The 18,618-nt window shown below is 40.2% G+C and overlaps 1 protein-coding gene across 1 annotated transcript in view; it reads right to left on the bottom strand.

Moving 5' to 3' along the window:
* The window catches only part of GPR1 (G protein-coupled receptor 1), a 47,724-nt gene extending 31,080 nt beyond the window's left edge, over nucleotides 1–16,644 (bottom strand). Inside the window, exon 1 of the mRNA XM_006861943.1 lies at nucleotides 16,553–16,644. The gene's annotated coding sequence lies outside the window, so the exon portion shown is untranslated. The remainder of the gene's footprint in view (nucleotides 1–16,552) is intronic.
* Nucleotides 16,645–18,618: the final 1,974 nt, after the last annotated feature.

Genomic DNA, 18,618 nt, shown 5'->3' with positions numbered 1-18,618 from the left:
TTCTCTACAGTGAGGTGCAATCCATACTGAAGGCTATAGTCTTTGATCTGCATCAGTAAATATTACAAGTCCACTTTGCTTCCAGCAAGCAAGTTGTGCCATCGGTATATTGCAAGTTATTAATGACACTTCCTCAAATTCTGATGCACACATCCTTCTTTGTATAATCCAGCTTCTCAGATTATTTGCTCAACACACAGATTAAATAAATATGGTGAAAGGCTACAACCCTGGTGCACACCTCTCCTGATTTTAAACCATTCAGTGTCCCCTTGTTATGTTTGAACGACTGCCTCATGAGCACAGTGAAATGTTTTGGAACATCCATGCTTCATAATGTCATCCGTAGTTTGTCATGAGCCAGACAGTCAAAAGCCTTTGCATGGTCGATAAAACACAAATAAACATCTTTGGTGTGGTCCAATAAAACACTGGACCACAAGGTTGGTTTGAACCAAAGGTCGGTGGTTCAAACTCACCAGCTGCTCCTTGGAAACCCTATACAAGTTGCTGTGAGTTGGAACCAACTGGATGACACCGAACAAACATCTTTTTGGTATTCTTTGCTTTCATACAAAATCCAGCAATGATACCCTTTGTTCATGTCCAACAAGGTGGATTGGTACAGTGGCAGCAGCAATGGGTTTAAGGGTAACAAGAACTGTGAAGATGGCACAATACTGGCCAGTGTTTTGTTCTATTATACATAGGGGTACTATGATTCAGAACAGACTGGATGGCACTTAACAACAAGAACAATGTCCTTTTCTGAATTCAGCTTGAATTTATGGCAGTTCCCTGTTGATATATTATTGCAACTATTTTTAAATCATCTTCAGCAAAATTTCACTTGCATGTGATATTAATAATATTGTTCAAAGATTTACACATTCCATTAGATCACTTTTCTTTAGAATGGGCACAAATATCCGTCTCTTCCAATCAGTTGGCAAAGTAGCTGCCTTCCAAATTTCTTGGCATAGATGAATGAGGTCTTCTAGTGCTACATTAGTTTGCTGAAAGATTTCAATTTGTATTCTGTCAATTTCTGGGGCCTTGTTTTTCACCAGTGTCTTCAGTGTTCCTAGGACTTTTTCCTTCAGTATCATTGGTTCTTGCTCACATAATTGAACATGGACAATTTCCATTTGGTACAGTGACTCCGGGTATTCCTTCCATCTGCTTTCTGCAGCATTCAGTATTTTACCCATTGTCATTGTTATTATTAAGTGCCATCAAGTTTGTTCTGACTCCTTGCAGCAGTGTAGTCTCAGGCAGCTTGGAGGAAGAATCATTCATCCTCACCACAGAGTGTGCTCTGCAGCCCAGCCTAGCCCTTGGAAGACTGCCTGCCTACCCACCAGGGCTGGGGGAGATCAAATCCTACAGTTCCTTATCCTTGACCCATTCTGACTTTTTCAGGCTGCATGCTCAACAGTGAATAAGGAAGACCATAGAAGAATTGGTGCTTTTGAGTTATGGTGTTGGAGGAGAATATTGAAAGTGCCATGGGTTGCCAAAAGAACCAACAGATCTGTGTTGGAAGAAGTGCAGCCAGCGTGCTCCTTGGAGGCCAAGATGGCCAAACTTCGTCTCTCATACTTTGGACATATTGTCAGGAGGGACCAGTCGCTGGAGAAGGATATCATGTTTGGTAAGGTGGAGGGTCAGAGAAAAAGAGGAAGACCCCCAGCAAGATGGATTGGCCAAGTGGCAGCATCAATGGGCTCAAGCGTGGCAACGATAGTGAGGTTGGCCCAGGACCGGGCAGTGTTTTGTTCTGTTGTATATATGGTTGCTGTGAGTCGGTACCAACTCGATGGTTCCTAACAACAACAAAAGCAGTACCCTGGAGATCCTTAAACTCAGATCAGTGGACCATCCTCTGCTCGTATCCTCTCCACAGATTTTGGCAGCTGGTAGTTGGTAACAGGCTGCGGTGGTATTCAGAACAGGCTGCCCTGCACACTGACTTCTCTTTCCCTTTCAGTTTCTCGGGTGCAGTCCCTAACCGTTGTCTGCTGGCAACCTTGAGTTATTGGGAGACCTGACTGCAGGAGGTGAGCTTGGCCTTCTTGTTCACATGTAACAGTATAATGGAGTTTCAGGATGCTACTTCTAGCCCCTCCAGTGCCATTGGAGGTCTCCTGGAGGAGTTTGCTTGTGGTGTCGGATTCTGGGACACTAGCAGCAGCATATTGGGAACCAACTAGTTTACGACAATTTACTTCTCCTATCCCAGCTGATTCCTAAGCAGAATCAAGCCATGCCCAGCCAAGAAAGGCTCACAGAGGGAAGCCTGGTCACACCCTTCTCCTGTCACCATCCACACGGCAAAGCCAAAGCAGTGTTCCTGACTAGTGATGGCCACCCACCCACCCCAGCCTTGGCTAGGAGAGCCCATCAACTCAGAGCTAACTGTGTGGAGTTTCCCTGGAGACTGTGGAGGCTGTGACTACAGAATACACACCCCACTCAACCTCACTCTTGTTTCCTGGGGAGGAAGGGTCACCTGCACTGACAGAGATCATAAAATAAAATGTTTTTTTGATCAGCTAAAAGAAAAATTTTCCAAGGAGTGGCTAGTGGGTTTGAACCATCAACCTTGTGGTTAGCAGTCCAGTGCTGATCCTACAACACCATACCAGATCTCTATTGTGCACACAGAATCCTTCAATACTGCAACATGATGTTTGAATTTTTTCTTCAGTTCTTTCAGCTTACTGATACTAAGCATGTTCTTCCTTTTTGGTTTTCTAGCTCCAGGTCTTCACACATTTCTTCTTCAGCTGCCCTTTGAAGTTTTCTGTTCAGTTCTTTAACTTCCTCATTTCTTCTATTCACTTTAGTATCTCTATGCTCAAGAGCAAGTTTCAGTGTCTCTTCTGACATCCATTTTGAACTTCCTTCCTTTTCTTTTCCTTTTAATAACCTTTTGTTTTTTTCCTGTATGATGCCATCCCACAACTTTTCTGGTTTTAGGTCATCAGTATCAAATGCATCAAGTCTGTTTTTGAGATGGTCTCTAAATTCAGCTGGGATATATATCCATGTTTTGACTCTTGTGGACTTGTTTTTAATTTTCTTCAGCTTCAAAATGAACTTCCATATGAACAATTGATGGTCTGTTCCACAGTCGGCTCCTGGTCTTGTTTAGGCTAATGATAATTGAGCTTTTACACTATCTGTTCCCACGACATAGTCAGCTGATTGCTGTGTATCCCATTTGTTGAGGTCCATGTCTACAGTCATCTTTATGTTGTCTAAAAAAGGTATTTGCAATGAATAAGTCGTTGGTCTTGCAAAATTCTATCATGCAATCTACAGAATCATTTCTATCACCAAGGCCATATTTTCCAACTACTCTTTGTTTCCAACCTTTGCATTCCAACCACCAGTAATTATCAATGCATCTTGATTGCATGTTTTAATCAATTTCAGTCTGAAGAAGCTGGTAATATTCTTCAATTTCCTCATTATGGCTTTAGTGGTTGGTGCATAAATTTGAATAATAGTGGCATTAATTGGTCTTCTTTGGAGATATATGGATATTGTCTTATCACCAACAGAATTGTACTTGAAGATATGTTTTGAAATGTTCTTTTTGATGATGAATGTTATGCCATTCCTCTTGAATTTGTTGTTCCAGGCATAGTAAACCATATGATCATATGACTCAAAATGATCAATACCAGTTCATTTCAGCTCACCAATGTCTAGGATATGGTTTCATTTCAATTTTTAAAAAAGTTTTTATTGTGAATTGAGTAAAGGTTTACAGACCAGATTATTAGCTTTACATTCAATAAATCATATACTTTGTTTCATCTCAATGATTACAATCCCCTCCATACAGTAGTAATCCCATTATTGCCCTGTGATTTTTCTTTGTATTCCACCCAACTTCCTATCCCTTCTCAACTTTATACTTAAGAAAATGTTGCGCTTTTGATTTTGAATGATTAACCATTCCATATTGAGCATGCCTTGATAGCATTGTTGTCCCCTGCAGCCCCACCCCATAACCCTATCTACTTGTTGGCTGAAAATTGGAACACAAGAGTGAGTTCCTTTCCAGAACTGAAAAGTGGTTGAGGACCATAGTTTTAGGTTCCTCTAGGTCCTTTTTTTAAATTTTTAAATAATTTTGAGTTTTGTTTAAAAATTTCCCGCATTCTATCTGGGACCCTCTAATGTGATCCCTTTCCGGGCAGCTGGTAGTGGTAGCTGGACACCATCTTGTTCTGTTATTTCGGTTTTGACAACTGCCAATTTTCCATGTCCCGATTATTAAGATGTTTGTCCTCATTTTGAGTTGTGCCCCATAAGCAAGTGATGGTCTCAGAAGCTCTGATCCATTTAGGTCACTATGGTTAACTCTGCTTTTAGGACGCAGCTCTTCCCCAGTCATATTTTGAATAGCTTCCAACCTGAGGGGCTCATCTTCTGTCACTATATCTGACAATGCTCTGCTGCTATTTATAAGGTTTTCAGTGGCTAAGAATTTAGCAGTAGCCTGCTTCTCTGTCTTCTTAATCTGTCTTAGTCTGGAAACTCCGCTGAAATCTGTCCGCTGTAAGTGACCCTGCTGGTATTTAAAATACTGGTGACATAGCTGCCAGCATCACAGCAGCATGCAAGTCACCACAGCAGGACAAATTGACAGACAAGTAATAGGTGAGGGAAGTTAACAGGCTACAATTCAAAACCAAAATGCTCAGGGCACAGTTATTCCAAATAATCATTGTTGTTGTTAATGGCTATGGAGTCGGTTCTGACTCACATTAACCCTGTGTAGGGTTTCTGAGGCCTTAAATCTTCGCAGGAGCACAAAGCCTCATCTTTCTCCCATGGAGCGACTGTCGGGCTCAAACCTTGGACCTTGTGGTTTTCAGTCCAGTACTTATCATTCCTCACAAATAGTTGTTGCGCCATCTAGTTGATTCTGAACCATAGTGACCCTGTACAGGGTTTCCAAGGAACAGCTAGTGGGTTTGAACCTCCAAACTTGTGGTTCACAGTCCAGTGCTTATCCAACAACTCCACACCTGGATTTCTTGCAAATAGTAGGGCTCAAGAAATAGTTCTTGAATGTTGCCGATCCAGGGGACTACTCCGTGGGTTCTGATAAAAAGCATAAATGCCTACAGGTAATAGCCAATATTAATTTTTTGTCTGAGAAGGCAAGGGAAATTTTGAGAAAGGAATTTAAGTTCCTAATTATCATCATATCCATTAGTTCCTGTTTTCAGTTGTCTTTAAAGGTGTTAAAAGAATGTGGAGTACCTAGAAAAGCAAGCCTCACTCTTGAGAAATGTGTTAAATCTGTCCCACCACTTTATTAGATCAGGACTTTTGATGGACAACAGGCCCTATTTTCTGGGCAAAGGAGATCAGATTTTTCTCCAATTATCAAGAGCAAACAAATTCACTATAAACCTTTATGATTGTCTAATCATTTGTTGCTTACATTTAAGGCCAGTTTATCTAATTATATTCAAAATGTAGCAAATACCAACCACACTAATTGCATAAGTAGCAGTTAACACATTCAAGTAATGCTCACATTGCCTGAGTACTTGTTAAGTACCAAACAATGCCAACTAACTACAGGCATTGTCACATTAAATTCTCACAACACTCTTGTGAGGTACAATTATTATTTATATGAGGCTTAAGGGTCTGAGGTGGCACTCTTGGATAAGCACTAGACTGCTAATCACAGGGTCAGCAGTTCAAACCCACCAGCACTCTTAGAAAACGTATACAGGGTTGCTATGATTGGGGACTGACTTGATGACAAACAACAACAACAACAACAAGAGGTGTCCTGGTGTGGTGCTGTAGGATAAGCACTGGACTGCTAACAACCAACCACTCCTGGGAAGCCCTATTCAGGGTTGCTGTGAGTCAGAACTGACTCAACAAAGAGACTTTGTGGTGTGGTGCTGTAGGATAAGCACGGAACTGCTAACTGCAAGGCTGGCAGTTTAAATCCACCAACTGTTGCTCAGAAACCCAACACATGGTTGCTATGAGTCAGAACCGACTCCACAGAACTTAACAACAACAACATGAAGCTAAGAGAGGTTGAGGAGCCCTGGTGGCACAAAGGTTAAGCACATGGATGCAAATCGAAAGGTCGGTGGTTTGAACCCCTTCAGCTGCTCTGCTGAAGACAGATGTGGCAGTCTGCTTCTGTAAAGATTTAGGGTTTACTGCCCCATAGGGTTGCTGAATCGGAGTTGTCTAGATGGCAGTGGGTTTGTGGGGATGTTCTTTTAAAAAGAGACATTGGGCAATTAGCAAAAGTGGGGGAGCCCACAGAGTCAATGACACAGCCACAGAGGTCTAGAGTGGAGAGTGGGGTGGCCAGCCAATAAAAAGAGGCCGGACGGACGCAAGAACACCCACACTTGCAGATGATACCCATTTGACCTGGCTTCAATGACTGGATAAACAGAGCTCAACCGGAAGAAGAAAGAAGAGGAAAAAAGAGTCATCTGATACAATTCGATAAACATGACCTACACCTATAAATGCAGTAGCTCAAAAGAGGATACAAATCCCTGCTGCAAGAACTATTCCCACCCCCTCCACACAAAGGGTAGACAGGGATGGGCAACGTGGACATTGGCTACCCAAAATGGGGGGAGGGATACAAAGGTAAGAAATGACTGGCTTACAAGCTTTCAAGAGGGAACCTAGATCCAAAGAGCATGGAGGAAGGTAGAGTCTCCAGTGAATAGTATCCAGCCTGTCCAGGAAGGGCTGATGAAACGAAATATAGATGGGTCTCTTGTGATGCAATGGTGAATAATTGTTATCAGGACTGATTGTGAGGGTTGGAAGTGTAAAGGTGGACATTTTGTAGCAAGGAGGGGAGTGATTAACTTTTCATTCTAGGAGCAGAGGACCCTAGGACCATCAATGGAGAAGAGCGGAGAGTGGGATCCTACCCAGAGAAGCAGTAAGGCCTGAGATGGAGGCAAGAGATGGTGTGGCTGGGGACTCGGGATCAAGAGATGGAAAGGAGCTGAGGACTGTGGTGGTGGGGGAGGGTGCAGGGTTACAGGGTACACCCTTTGGTTGGGTGAGGATGCATGGGTGGGATGGTAACTATGCCAACGAAATGATAGATGATGGAATGAATGTAAAGCTAATGTTCTCCCATGTAGACTATCACACAATTCACAATAAAACATTAAAAAAAAAAAAAAAAAGTGGGGGAGCCCAAATTAGTCTTGGGGTTGTGTTTCATTGCAGGGCCTTTCTTCTTAATCCCTGTAACAGTCCTCACAATTGTTATTGTTGTGAAAATAGTACAGAACTAGGCAGTGTTTTCATTGTTGTTAAGTGTCTCTTTTTCTCCTGCTGAGTCTGTGGGTTTGAACCACTGACCTTGTGGTTCACAGTCCAGTGCTTATTGTATGGAGCTACTGCACTCCCTACATTTATGTCTTTGTTGTTATGTGCCGTGGAGTCAGTTCCAGCTCATAGCAATCCTGTACAGGGTTTCCAAGGCTGTAAATCTTTATGGGAGCAGATAGCCTCATCTTTCTCCCGCGGAACAGCTGGTAGTTTCAAGCTGCTGACTGTGAGGTTAGCAGCCCGAATCGTAACCACTACGCTACCAGAGCTCCTTGTCTGTTGAGTTAGGCAGTCTAAATAAACATGAAAAAGAAAAACAAACATTTCTGTTCTAATTCATATCAATTAGAAATTCAGGTTAAATTGGTTTCATAGATCATGTCTACCCATTTTAACTTAATATAAATAATAAAGCAACAGTCATTATTTATAAGTATATAAATATATTCTACTATTTCTATTAGTAACCCATGTTTTAGGTTGAAGCACAAGAAATTCCCACTTTTTAAATAACAAGCAATCAAATAATGTCATGGTACATCCTAATAGGGAAATCTATCAACTCTTGTTAGGTGCCATCATGTCAGTTCCAACTCATAGAGACCCTGTGTATAAAAGAACAAAACAATTTCCAGCTAATGCTCTCTTCACAATTATTGTTATATTTGAGCCAATTGTTGCAGACACTGTGAATCCATCTCATGAGGGTCTTCTGCTATTTCACTGACCCTGTACTTTGCCAAGCATGGTGTCCTCCTCCAGGGTCTGGCCCCTCTTGATAACGTGTCCAAAGTACATGAGCCTAGACCCTCCTGATAACATGTCCCAAGTTCCCAAAGCAGTCTTGTCATCCTAGCTTCTAAGAAGCATTTTCAATGTAAAGAAAAAAAAAATCCTCACCACAGGACCAATAAATATCATCATGATAAGTGGAGAAAAGATTGAAGTTGTCTGAGACGTCATTTTGCTTTGATCTACTATCAACACTCATGGAAGCAGCAGTAAATAAATCAAATGATGTATTGCATTAGACAAATCTGCTGCACAAGACCTCATTAAAGTGCTTAAGAGCAAAGATGTCAGTTTGACCCATGCCATGGGATTTTCAGTAACCTCATATGCATGTGAAAGTCGGACTATGAATAAGGAAGACCGTAGAAGAATTGATGCCTTTGAGTTATGATGTTGGAGAACATTCTCAGAAGAAGAACAATCTGTGTTGGAAGAAGTACAACTGGAGTGCTCCTTAGAAGCCAGGATGGTGAGACTTCGTCTCTCATACTTCAGACATGTCATCAGGAGGGACCAGTTCTGGAAAAGGACTTCATGCAAAGTGGAGGGTCAGCAAAAAAGAGAAAGCCCCCAATGAGATGGATTGGCACAGTGGCAGCAGCAACAGGCTCAAGTGTAACAACAATTGTGAGAAAAGTAAAGGGCCTGGAGGGATTTTGTTCTGTTGTGCCTAGGGTCACTACGAGTCTGAACCGACTCAGTGGTACCTAACAACAACAACAACAACAACAGAAGAACAGCAACAAGGAGCACTCTGGCTGTACTTCTTCCAAGATAGATTTGTTTTTGTTCTGGCAGTCCATGGTACTTTCAGTATTCTTGCCAGCACCATAATTCAGATTCATCAATTCTTCTCTGGTCTTTCTTATTCATTGTACAGCTTTTACCTGCATATCATGTGATTGAAAATATCATGTCTTAAGTCAGGCTCACCTTAGTCCTCAAAGTGACATCTTCGCTCTTTAGCACTTAAAAGAGGTCTTCTGCAGCTATTAATTCTCGTTGTTAAGTACTGAAGTTGAGTCAGTTCCCTGTAAAGGATTTCTGTATAGCAACCCTGAATAGGATTTCTGAGGTTGTAAAGAAAGTCTGAGCTTGGTAGACTCAAACTACTGACCAGTGCTTATCCTACAGAGCCACCAGACTCCTGTCAACTCTTGTTGTTGTAAAGTGCCATCAAGTCAGTTTTGACTCATAGCGACCCTGTATAGGGTTTCCAAGGAGCATTTGGTAGGTTTGAACTTCTGACCTTATGGTTCACAGTCCACTGCTGATTCTACAGCGCCACAGTAACTCTTGTTATTTTTGTTGTTAGATGCCACTGAGTTAGTTCTGACTCTTAGTGACTCTGTGTAGGGTTTTCAAGGAGCTGCAGCTGGTGGGTTTGAACTGCTACCTTGTGGTTCACAGTCTACTGCTGATCCTACAGTGCCACACCAGATGTCCACACCAACTTTTAGCTCTACGTAATTAAGCAGAAAACTCAATTACTAGATTTTTCTACTTAAAGTAAAGCATTATCATTGTAAACAACTGAAGAGAAAATTTTATGAAAAATTAAGGCTGTAATATCTATAAGCATGTTTTCTAGTTTCTAAGTTTAAATACCAATTAGTTTTTATGTCATCAGAGACAATTTGATACTCATAAAAATTCAACCTGGCACATAATTATTTGACTTGATTTGTAATCTGTCTTTTCCAAGCTGCCAAGTTGTAGGCCTCCTTTCAAAGTCTTTCTCTACAAAGTGCTCCCCTTTCAGTATTAATTCTGCCTTTATTCCAAACCTTTGCCCACCCCCTTAATGACTGCAAAGCACTTTTATAATGATAATATTACATGTGTTGTTGTTACTATTGTTATGTGCCTTTGAGTCAGTTCTAACTCATAGGGATCCTGTATAGGGTTTATTTGCTGAATCTTGATCGCTACTGCATATGATTATGTAAGGCAATTGAAATGAAGTGAAGGTATTCAACCTATTCAGTTATTAGTATTATGTTGTCGTTAAGTGTCATCGAGTTGGTTCCTACCCACAGCGACTCTGTCTAGGGTTTCCAAGGAGGGGCAGGGGTTTAAACTGCCGACCTTGCGTTTCAAACCAACCTTGCAGTCCAGTGCTTGCAATACAGTGCCACTCCAGGACTCCTTCATTTATTATATTAGGTAACAATAACTTTTTTGGTTTTCGCACAAAAGAATTTAAAAATTAGAACTTCAGAGAGGAATTACGTAGTAAATTATCCAAAGAGAGATCTGACCTTTTCCTCATCTTTTGGGAGGAAAAGGTCAGATTGCAAGGGAGAATGTCTTTGTTAACCTGGGGACCCTGGGTTACCCTGAACAGTCTAACAATGTGATTTCTAATGTGTGATTTGGACCATGTGTTATCAGTTCTGTGTCTGTGGAGCTGGAGATGTCGGTGTGTTACATCAACTATGTGGACAGTTCATGTCGACATGATTGTTGTTGTTTTTAGGTGCTGTTGAGTCGGTTCTGACTCATAGAGACCCTATAGACAACAGAAGGAAACACTGCCTAGTTTTGTGACATCCTCACCATTGTGGCTACATGATAAAGCCCCAGTATCAAGGATCAGGGGAGCTTCCCTATTTGACAATTAAAACCGCCCTACTGCCATTGACCTCAGCGTAGAACAACAAGAGCTGCAAAAAGACCTCTTTAAAGTATTGAAGAGCAGTGATGTCTCTTTGAGGATTAAGATGTGCCTGACTCAAGTCAGGATATTTTCAATCACTTCACATGCATTGAAAGCTGCACAATGAATAAGGAAGACCAGAGAAAAAATGATGGATTTGAGTTATGGTATTAGCAAAGAATATTGAAAGTACCATGGACTGCCCGCAGAACAAACAAATCTGTCTTGAAAGATGTATAGCCAGACTGTTCCTTAAGACTTCTGAGACTGTAAATCTTTACAGGAGCATACAGCCTCATCTTTCTCACATGGAGCGGCTGGTGGGTTTGAACCACTGAATGTATATAGTCTGTGCAAATGGTCACACTCAGTTTCCATGAGAGTAGGGCTGTGAAAACTGACAGTGAGTTCTGTCAGTCCTTTTAGCAGATTAAGTTTTGTCTAAGGAAGTCCTGGAGTCCTAGTGTAGCACTGTGGGTTAATGTGCTGGACTGCAAAGTCGGTTGGAACTGCAAGGTTGGTGGTTCAAACTCATCAGCCACTCCTCGGAAACCCTATACAGGGTCGGTATGGGTTGGAACCAACTAAATGGCACTTAAGAGCAACAACAACAAATTTGCAATCAGGGTCCTGGTGTGGTGCTGTGGGCTAATGCGCTGGACTGCAAGGTCAGTTTGAACCTCAAAGTCGGTAGTTCAAACTCACCAGCTGCTTCTCAGAATCCCTATACAGGGTCATTATGGGTCAGAACTGACTCGATGGTACTTAACAACAACAAATTTGTAATAGGTGTGAAATAACATTGGAAGTCATTTTATGAAATACGCAATTTGATTTGTTTTTGTGTAATTTTGCAGATTAGAAGAGAACTTTTTCTTTTTGAACTTAATGGCCTAAACTTTATGAAATGAATTACCTTCTTGGTTTTATCTATCTGGTACCAAACCAAACTATTGTTCGGAACTTTTATCATCAAGAGTTTGCCTTCTTGAAAGCCAGAAGACCTCCTGTTTTAGAATTACAAGGATGTCCACTTCACCCACTAGTTAAATTTTGCTTGAATGTCTATCTAATCTCTGTATTTCTTTCCTTATTCTACTTCACTCTTCAATTTCAAAGTGCCACTCAAAGCCCATTTGAACATTTCCTGGTCTTAGTTGGGTGAGCCTGACTTTGAAAGTTCTCTGTATTATCTGGCTTTTAAATTTTGAAATACTATGTCGAATCCACAATACTTGTATTTTATGTTGTGGTGATTTTTAGCTAGAACCATTATTACCGAGTTAAATGAGAGTATCATCATCGTTAATGTTATTGAGAACTTAACCCTCTCCAGGCAGCTCACCTCTGAGCTTACTGTAGGCAAGAACCTATTAGAACCTTATCTCCTTCCACCACACAGTCAGTGTTTGCTTGACTGAAGGGGACACATGCAGATGGAGTCGCTTAGTTAATGATAAACAACAACACAATGAAAGAACATAGCAAATTTCCAAATAAGTAGTCCAAGTTTCCAATTTGTATCTTGCTTGAGTATGGTAGTAAAAATTGAAAATAAAACAAAACAAAAATTAAAACATTCAAAAGCCCCAACATACCTTCTAAGATTTAATAAATTCTTTTATTGTAAACCAAGTCTGTATCTGCACTTGTCCTATAGAGATTTTTGCATGCAGCGTTTCACACATTCAAGTTTACATGGCCGAATTGATCTTATTTGCAAAATAAGTGGCCAGTGAGATCAAGGTTGGACAGGAGACAAAGGATGGACAGTTGGCTCTCCCTGGGTTAGTTTGCTACACTGTTGCTTCCAGCACTAGCTCCTGCCCTTTAATCAATCATTCCATCTCTAATGATCAATCAAATACCCTCTACTCACCCATCTGGCCAATCTATGTGCTTGAAGCTCTGGTAGTGTAGTGGTTATGAATTCGGCTGCGAACCACAAGGTCAGCAGTTCAAAACTACCAGCTGCTCCGCGGGAGAAAGAGGAGACTTTCTGCTCGCATAAAGATTTACAGCCTTGGAAACCCTGTTCAGGGTCGCTATGGATCGGAACCGACTCGATGGCACTTAACAACAACAACAACAACACCCATCTGGCCAATCTATGTGCTTGAAGGAAGGAATGGATAAATTCTAGCAAAGAGCTTTTGCATATTTCTGAAGACACCATATTCTTGACCAATGAAGAACTTTTATTTTTTGCTATCAATAAAACCCAGATACAAGTTTTGTTTTGTTTGTTTCTTTCTTTCACTAAATACTTACAGTGCATCCTAGGCATCCAGTACATTTATCATAGTGAACAATGACTAAGTAAGTAGAAGTCAAAGAGAAAAGGAACCTACTCCATCAGGTTGGCTTTGAAGAAAGGAAACTGAGGTCCAGAGAGTTTGCTCTGCCTCAGGTTGTATACAACAGAAGCTTAGCATTCTGGGGTGACTGGAGCAAAACATAAAGAGCAAACATTAAAAAAATAGACCCCCTGCCTTCAAGTTGATTCTGACTCATTGCAAGCATAAAGATGTCATGAAGCTGAGATTTGAGGCAGATTTGGAAATTGCACAGTGTTTTTGGGTAAGTCCTGGTATGACATTGTAGGATAAACACTTGACTACTAGTAACAAGGTTGGCAGTTCAAATCCACCAGCAGCTCCTCAGAAACCCTATACAGGGTCGTTATAAATCAGAACAGAATTCAGAATTCAGGACATTTAACAAAAACAAGAGAATGGTATATTAGTAATTTTCATTTAATTAGTTAATTTTTCTGTCTTTTTATGTTTATACTATTGTTTTTTGGGTTTTTTTTGAGTCCTGCTATGGCACTGTGGGTTAATGCACCAGACTGCAAAGCCAATTGAACTGCAAGGTCAGTGGTTCAAACTCACCAGCTGCTCCTTGGAAACCCTATACAGGGTCACTATGGGTCAGAACCAACTCGATGGCACTTAACAAGAACAACAACTTTTTTTTTTTTTTTTTTTACTGTGCCTTGGTTTTTATAATTTTCATTAAATGTTTTATGAGGTTGAAGCGTTTCCTAAAGTTGGTATTATCAAAGAAATCAGATGATTAGGACTGACTAGCTCCACCATAAAGGATGCAGACCAAGCAAAAAAAAGACAAGGAGTGGGCATTTCAAACCCACCACCTGATCGGTGGGAGAAGAAGATCTATAGGTTTGCTATCCAAAGATTGCTGTTGTTATTAAGTGCTGTCAAGTTGGTATTGACTCATAGCAACCATGCATAAGGTTTCTGAGGAGCAGTTGGTGAGTTTGAACCTCTAGTCTTGCCCTATAGTACCACATCAGGACTCCCCCATATGGTTGCTGGGAAATCTTATGGTGCAAGTTTTACTCTGTCATATATAGAGTTGCCCACTACGCAGAGTCTACCTGATGGCACAAAATAGCCCAACCACGGGGTTGCTATAAGTCTTGATTTAAAGGTGATCACTGTGGGATCAGCACTGGACTCTGAACCAAAAGGTCGGCAGTTCAAACTCAGCAGCATCTCCTCGAAAACCCTATATTGGGCTGTTACGAGCTGGAACCAACTCAATGGTACTTACCAACAACAATAGCCCCACAAGATGTAAGGATTCAAAATTTTGTGGTTTGTATGAAAATTGAGATGAAAAGAAAACAATTGATAGGAATTCTCAATATTATAAAGTTTAAAAAATTATAACAGTTATAAATTATTATGGACTCTAGTAGTAAGGAGCTCTGGTAGCGTAGTGGTTACGAATCGGGCTGCAAACCTTAAGGTCAGCGGTTCGAAACTACCAGCTGCACCGCGGGAGAAAGATGAGGCTTTCTACTCCCGTAAAGATTTATACCCTCGGAAACCCTATACAGGGTCGCTATGGGTCGGAACCGACTCGATGGCACATAACAACAACAACAACAACTAGTAGTATAGTGGGTTACGAGTGGGCTGCTAATCACAAGGTCAGCATTTTGAATCCTCATCTGTAGGACAAAGATGAGGCTTTCTGTGTCGGTAAAAATTTGCAATCTCAAAAACCCTCCACATGGTTGCTATGAGTGGTAACAGACTCACAACTACCACCAATACATTATTAGAGAAAGAGGGTGGGGGCAGAGGGAAATATCACTCACAAGCTCAACATTAGTTTAACACAAATATTGTTACTTTTGAATATTTTAAATTTTTGAAGTGCATTTATTTTTTTACCTAACTGTAAGCATGGTTAACACTGTAACACAAACACTCCTCCTTAACACTACAAAATCTTCCAAATTAGGATTTTTCTAAAGATTGCAAAATTATCCACTAAGATGATAAAAAATAATTCCTCAACTATTTTCCCTCCTGCTCTTGGATATTCATATTGCTTTTCAATGTTTGCAAGTATGAATAATTCAGAAGAAAAATGTGAGCATAAAGCTTTACTCCTTTTAAAATGACTTCTGTAGGTTACTTTCACAGGCAAGGGACTGTTAGGTCAAAGATAATAAATATATTGCCATGTACACATACATATTTCCAGATCACTTTCCAAAAACGGTTACTCCGAAGCATTGTGGTTTGAAAAGGGAATACTGGATTAAATGTCTACCCCAGAAAGATGACAGTTAGTGGTTAAGGTACATAGAAAACGTACTTGTATAAATGAAATCACTTAAATCAGAGATAAAATTATAATCAATGCCATGAAAAAAACTTAAAAAAATCATTTAGTGTCTGGAAGATAACGCAAACAGGATGAAACTTAGAGGAACTACTTGTACTAGTTAATTTAAGACTCAGGGAACCGTCCCTTGACCGTCTTTAAAAAAGAAACAAAAAACATTAGTGGATTAAATGAGCAACAGGTTTATAGATTCTTGAGCAAATCAGTTTATCTCAAAAACCAAGGGTCAATACTTGTTATTTGCTTTTCATTATTCTTTCTTAATTTTTTCATTAGTCTTTATTTGGAGAAAAGGGTAAACTAGCAGACTAAAGGCAATTGGTGTTCATAGTTATCTGATTACAAAAGGAATAACCAAACAGCAGAATCCTTCTCTACCAGCTACTTCCATACACTTAGCCACTGGCTCTTCACTAAGAGAGTACAGGAACCAATTATTCTAACAGCAATTGATTGTGAGATTTAAAAAAATGTATCAACAATAACAAAATGGGTGAATACTTAAAAAAAAAAAAAAACAACAACCAAAAACCACCAAGCTTTCATCTTTAAAAGAAAATAAAAGCAAAAAACTCACATTGCAACTCCATTCTAAACTTTTTTCCTACCTTGTAATTTAAAGAGACCAATATCAATTTGTGTCACAGAATACCATTTTCTCCTACTGGTTTTCTCAACAATGAGTTTTCCATAAATGATGTTTGACTATTTCTGGGTCACAGTATTTCATGTCCAAGGTTATGAGCTGTAATTATCTAGGTAACAGCTGAGATACTTATTGAAAAGCTTTTCCTTGTCCTTTCCCTCCCCCAACGTCCTCATTTTCTTTCTTTCTGTGATTTAATCTGCAGCTGTAGCGAACCTCGTATGATTCCTAAACACTTTTGACAGGATCAAAAATTAAAAATCTGCAGATAGAGCTTTTTGCAAACTGTCAGAAGTCCTTTTTCCCTTTTTGCCAGCTGGTACTTAGATAAACTGCTGTTTTGTAAATAAATCATCTGCAAGAAAGGTCAGCTGTAAAAGTGTCAGTCTGAGGAAAACAAACAGGAAAGCACTTACCAGCTAATTCTCTGTGAGGGAAGAGCTATTGTGATGCCTGGGTGTAACCTCCCGGCTCCAGAATGAAATGGAGGGTGGTTTACAGAATGACTATGTTGTACACTCTTTCCCCAGCATCCTCAGTTGGCTTTTATCTGGCTTTTGAAATGACATTGGAAAGGAGAATGATGCTGGGTTTTGAATGTGGTTCTTCCCTTCCTCCACCAGCCTCCATAAAAATCTGTCATGTATTCCAGAAGAAAATAAGCAATGAACATACTGTACAAATTAATTCTTTTACTCAGCATGTATGTGTGTGTAATTGAGGGTTGTTTTCTGAATGGAAATCATTACTAGTAACTGCCTACTGCAAGCTGAAAAGCAGTGATTGAGGAGCGGGAGGAGATGGGGGGTGGCAAGGATACCAGTTCCCTCTTTGTCTGGGAGGGCTTTTACTTAGGAAAAATCAAATTAGCAGTCCTTGAATGAAAATATGCCTTCAAACGCCAATAGGAAAGTCTTCTAATATACACATGGTGCAGGACTCACTAGGAGAGAGATTTTATATTCTTTTCCTGATTACCTTGGATTCATTTCAGTGCTGAGAGGCATATGTTTCAACTCTGTTTAGGTGGTGACTAAAATTTTTAAGAAAAAGCATAAACTTTCAAGTCAGATCCTGGGCTTCAGTGTGTTCTGATGGTGAAGAGATGGAAGCATGTATTAGTTAGTCATATATTTCAGTTTCAGTTCTTTGCCTGGGTAGGTTGAGAGAGAACTTTCCTGGTTCTGAGGAAACGAAGGTGTGATTTTATCTCTGGCTATGTCTGTGGTCCTGGCAGATGTGGACATATCTGTGTACCGGAGGCAGGACTCAGAGTCCAGAAATTCAAAGGATTTAAAGTGTCCAGGCTGGAGGTAAACAAGCTTTAGTGTAGTTAGTGACTCTTTGCAGAAACATCTTAACGTTGAGACCTAATGTCAGCTAGACTGTGTGATACTGGAAATGTCATGGTTTTTATGTCATTAAAGGTCAGCTCCCTCCTAAACTCAATATTTTATATTTTAATTGTCATTCATTTGTTGTAGTTATAGACAAAATCTAGAAAATTGAAATAAATTATTCTCAATGTTCAGGCAGGCAAGAAGGGATTTAATGGGAATAACCCAGGGGAATGGGGTGAATCTATTTTTTCTCTTCTTTTACTAAACATTTTACCGGGATTTGGGAGAAAGTTTACAGAGCAAACTGGTTTTCCATTTAACAGTTCACACACATTTTGTTTCATGACATTAATTGTGCATCTCAGAGTGTAACAGCATACTTCCTACTTCTTCCTTTGTTTCCCATTTCCATTTGTCCTTCTTTCCTATCATTTCCTGCCTTCTGAGCTTTATACCTGAGAAAATGTGGCCCTTTTGATCTCCTATGACTGACTGTCCATTAGGAGTGCATACTGTCCTGGTCTTATTGTTCATATTAAAGTCCTGTCTATTTGAACTGCAAGGTCGGTGGTTCAAGCTCACCAGTCACTCCTTGGAAATCCTATACAGGGTTGCTATGAGTCAGAACTGACTTGATGGCACTAAGCAACAACAACAACAACAACAATAGTTTGACTAAAAGTTTAGCCATTGTGGTAAATTCAGTTCTAAGTCTGAAGGGTTTCTAACAGCCATCGTCTTGGAGGTCCCACAAGCCTTTATCTGACAATCAGTAAACCTGATTGTTTTGATGACTGAGTTTTGTTCTACATTTTTCTCCCACTCTATTGTGAATCCTTTCAGAGAGGTCAGCATTGGTAGTCTGGTACCATCTAGGTACCAACTTCAGGGTTAAGGTTTGTGTGGTCCATTAATTTGTGGACTAATTATTTCCTTGCATCATTGATTTTCTTCACTCTTTTTTGCTATGCATGGGTAGAAACTAACAGTTGGCCCTTAGATGGCTATTCATAAGCTTTTGAGACCTTAGTTATTACTCATGGAAGTAGGATGTAAAGCATTGTCTTTGTGGGCTATGTTATGCCAAATGACCTTGGTGTCCCCTGAGACTATGATCCTGAATCCCCAACAACTCATTCCCT

Source organism: Chrysochloris asiatica, unplaced genomic scaffold (genome assembly GCF_000296735.1).
Source record: "Chrysochloris asiatica unplaced genomic scaffold, ChrAsi1.0 scaffold00045, whole genome shotgun sequence".
In the NCBI taxonomy this organism is placed as follows: domain Eukaryota; kingdom Metazoa; phylum Chordata; class Mammalia; order Afrosoricida; family Chrysochloridae; genus Chrysochloris; species Chrysochloris asiatica.
Note: the sequence above shows the minus strand (reverse complement) of the source record. Positions and strands in the feature narration are given on the sequence as shown.